The 4,312-nt window shown below is 46.3% G+C and overlaps 1 protein-coding gene across 3 annotated transcripts in view; it reads left to right on the forward strand.

The window, feature by feature from the left end:
- The first annotated feature begins 651 nt into the window (after positions 1-651).
- Ccdc126 (coiled-coil domain containing 126) overlaps positions 652-4,312 on the forward strand; it is a 21,051-nt gene continuing 17,390 nt past the window's right edge. For all 3 annotated transcript variants that reach the window (XM_031381856.1, XM_031381855.1, XM_031381857.1), the window contains exon 1: positions 652-936. The gene's annotated coding sequence lies outside the window, so the exon portion shown is untranslated. The remainder of the gene's footprint in view (positions 937-4,312) is intronic.

Here is a 4,312-nt window from a genome sequence, read left to right on the forward strand (position 1 = left end):
CCATCCGTGGCAAGAATAGCTTAAAAACACTTTTTTTGTATTCATGTAATTGTGTGTGAGTGTACTGAGGTCTGCAGAGGCCAGAAATGGGTGGGATCCCTTGGAGCTGGAGTTCCAAGATATGAACCTCCGGATGTGGGAGCTGAGAATCCAACTCTGGCCTTCTGGTCCTTCAGCAAACAGTCTGAACTGTTGAGCTAGGTCTCCAGTCCTCAGAAGAGGATAGTTTGTTTCTATTATTTTTTAGTTCTTTTATTTATTTATTTTTTATCCTACTGCCCTGGGTGAGGCCCTTCAGGAGCACAATGGGCACACTGGACTCTCCAACACTAGGATGCCCTCTAGTGTCAGACAACAGCATTAGAGGCTGCTTTTCTAGTGGAAGGTAGGTAGTAGGATGCTTCACCGCTAGTGGCGAACAGGGGGCAGAGTTTTCTATGTTATCTGTTTCCTATATTATCTGTCAGGATGGGTCAAACCTCACTGCAACTCAGAGGGCCTATGCACCTGAGCAGTTGCAGAAACTTGACAATTTAGCCATTGACACCCAATATTACTTGGCCCAGCAGATCCACCCTGTTGTGACTCGGATCTGTGAGCCAATAGATGCATTGCAGCTCTGGCGCCTCTTAGTTACTAAGCAACCGCGTCTCCCTGAGCCCCGGGGCCAAGAGCACGTGCTGTCTCTCCGCAAGGCGGGACTACATCCCCCACAATGCCGCGCGCAGCGGGCCCTGGCCGGAGAGTGGGGGAAGGGTGGTCGGGAGGCGGAGCGGAAACGGGGAGTAGAGTCCCCGGGTGCCGAGCGCTCTGGGTCCTACCTCCGTCCTGGCCCGCAGGCTGTTACGGCGCCGCTGACGCCCGTGGCGGGCTGTGGCTGTAGCTCCAGTTTGTGAGCCCCGCGGCCGCGTTATTGAAGGGAAACCAGCAGGCCAGGTAAGACGGAGGAGATAGGGGAGGCGGGAGGCGGGAGGCGGGAGGCGGTGTCCCTGCGGCCCCGGCTTTGCTACTTTGACAGCCTCGGTCGCCGGGCCGGGCTCCGCGGTGCTCTGCGGGGATGGGCAGTCGCCGCGGCCGTGCTCATTTGTGCCCCGCTCTTGACAGCTCAATTTTCTCGTTAGGAGAAGAACGTGAAATGCCTTTCAAACCTTCTAAACTCTTCTCCAGGGAGGCTGGTGAGGAGGAACTTTATCTGTTGTAGGTGTAGGCGGTGGCAATTGACTACCCAGGAAGCCAGGATTCGAACCCTTGGCGTCCCGCTGCCTGCTGTTTCTTTCGGGCTAAATAATGGCTCCAAGCCGATTTGTTTTATCCAGCAGATGGAGATCACACACAGTTTTAAGTTGTTAGATTTATGAATAATAAACTATTACACCTTGAGTTCTTCATTTGATGAAAAGATGTTTTGAATGTGATTCGAAGTGTGGACTTTTGGTCAATCATTAGCGCTCTAGGTTGTGTGTTCACTTTATATTTTACTCCTTACATGCAAAGAATTCCTTAAGATATTCTGGCTTCTTAATTTCCGCCCCTTTAAGATGGCTGAGAATGTTCTAAGGAAATTGATGACTCTGCTTTCCTGGGGATCAGCTCTGTGGATACTGTACAAGGACTCGCCTCCCCCACCTCCCTAGCCTGGTCCCAAAGGAAACCCTTAAAAGGAGATTAAAGGCTTTGTCAGATCCAGGGCCTGTGCAGCTTTCCCCTATGTCAACTTTCTGTACAGTTCCTCACTGGTTCAGTCTTTTCTCTCTTTCCTTCCACCTTCCCTCTCCTCTTCCCTCCTTCTCTCCCTTCCATTCTTCCCTCCCCAGCCCACTTTCTCTCACTTTTGAGATAGGGTTTCTCTATGTAGCTCTGGCTGTCCTGGAACTCACTCAGTAGACCAGGCTGGACTTGAACTCAGAGATCCTCCTGACTCTGCCTCCCTAATGCTGTGATCAAAGGCGTGCACCACCATCACCTGGCACCCACTTAGAATTTCTGTTCCCAAGTTGTAGTTTTTGTTCTGGAGACCCATTGAATGAATGCAGTAAATCCGATCAGAAATGACTTCAATATGTTCAGGTTTCGCAGTTGCTTTTACCCTTGCTTTCTCAATGTTATTGACATTGGGTTTTCAAGGAAATATTTATAAATCTTTAACTGAATTTCCTTTTCATTTAAGGTGTCTGTCCTGTATATTCTGTTTTGAGTTGAGACACTATTGTGCAGTATGTGAAATAATTGAGTAACTATTGTTTTGAATGCACAGTTGGAATGGGACAGTGGAGCCGATGGGCTGGTGAGTTATCTGACTGTAATGCCTTTAGGGAAAGGGAAGCCTTCTAATGATCGCTAGGACAACACCAGTTAATTATTATGGAAGCAGGCATATGCATGTAAACATTTCTGATTAACCTTAAAGTGTGTGGCAGAAACACTCATTTTGAAGAAAATGTTTCTTCTGGTGTTGCTGAGTGCAGTAGAGGAGAAGGTGAGGACCACAGAATGCGGCAGCCTTGGCTTTTGTCCTGCTCTGTCACCATCCACATGACCTTAGCTTTGCTTTCTCTGCAGTTCCCTTTCCCCATGTCTACAATAGTGAACAGATCGATTCCAGGGACTCATCTATCTCAGACTTTCAATGCTAAGGATCTTGGAACATCCATTTTACTAAAGGGAAAACTATAAACTCCCTTATGCATTTATTTGTGTCCTTGTTCCCTGCCCTCTAGGTTTTACAGTTCTTTCCATCCACCCTGATAAAAAGGGATTTTCATGGAAATGCTAGGAAGCTGCAGAAATCACAATCCCTACCAGCCAGCACAAGCTCTCCTTGCTGCATGCTTTTGTGATGCCTGCGGCTTCCCTCCTTCCTGGTGGTCCTGGGTACCTCTTGTCTGCTCACTCATAGCTTCTGGTCTCTAACCCGTCTTCATGAATTGATCTACTTCAGCCATTGTTTTCTCTCTGGCCTCTTTATGTAGAAGGCCCCTGGCAAGGGTGCCCTGTGCTAGTCCAGTCAGCTGGAAAGGGGTGTAGGGCCATATGACACAAGTTATGATTGGCTAAGGCTCTGAGCAGCTCAGCCTGTGACTGAAATATCTGATGCTGCATAATATGTTTTAGGTTAAACACTCACTATAGCACAATGATTAAGCACTTTTCTTTTGATATAGTGCTTCCTGTTTTTAATCCCAGCCTTACTTTACCCCGACCCCTATCTCACCATAGCTCTCGATGGACTGGAACTCACTATGTAGACCAGACTGGTTTTCAACTCACAGAGCTCTAACTGCTTCTGCCGCCCTCATGCTGGAATTAAAGCCGTGCTCCATCAGGCAAGAGTACTTTAGGGTACTTTATTCGATCTTTTAAAATCTATTTTTATAATTTTTACTGCTGCTTCTTTTCTCTTCCCCAAGATGCCATCTGAAAATGTTAAGATATCTGTGTGTCACCTTAGCAGGAACTCTTGTGTAGCTTTCTTCAAGGCAGTAGAGATTTTTTTTTTTTTGTTTTTTGTTTTTTCTTATCTTTAGTTCTTGGCAGTGTGGATTGAACTCAGTAGCTATATACCCCCAGGCCTAAGCATCTTCAAGTTTAGACCTAATTATAGAGTTAGTAGCTGTCGCCTATGTTAATTTTTTTTTCCACCAGATATTTGCTTCAGGCAGTATTACGTAGAGAAAATATTTTAGGAATGGACATTTTCCCCAGAAATTCCATTCCAGGGCCAAGTCTGATGTGTGTGTGTCTACGTGTGTAGGGCTTAGTTCTGCATCTTGTATTGGAGAGAGCTGCATGTACTTTTGACCGCTGGCAAACATACCACATCTTTTTTATACTCTACACATGCCTCTATGGCTGTGAAGTCCTTTGGAGACAACAGGCAGTGTGATGCTTATAGCACCTTAGGCTGGGTGCGGGCAGCCGGGCAGGGGCAGCTGGGCAGCTGGGCAGCTGTGCTTGTTGGCCACCGCCACCTCTGCCTCTGCCCTGGCCTCTGCCTCTGCCTCGGCCTCTGCTAGATATTATTCATAACAGCACAGAACCGTAGCACTGAATCAAGGCGAAATGGGATTTGAATGAGAGATTTTAAGGTAGGATTAGCCATCTGTTGATGTTTTTAACATACAGTTGCTATTACAGTGCTTGTGTAAAAAATATATGGAAATACTTCATGACAGGCAGTTTAAAAGGCACTTGTTTTTAAAAATACTTTTTAAAACTGAGACTCAGCAAGAAATCTTTATCTGTAGATTTCATGGGCATGCCTATATGTAAAAATAAATATACCAAGAAAAGTTTTGCAAAAAAAAAAAAAAAA

The sequence above is a fragment of the Mastomys coucha genome, unplaced genomic scaffold (genome assembly GCF_008632895.1).
Source record: "Mastomys coucha isolate ucsf_1 unplaced genomic scaffold, UCSF_Mcou_1 pScaffold20, whole genome shotgun sequence".
NCBI lineage: Eukaryota > Metazoa > Chordata > Mammalia > Rodentia > Muridae > Mastomys > Mastomys coucha.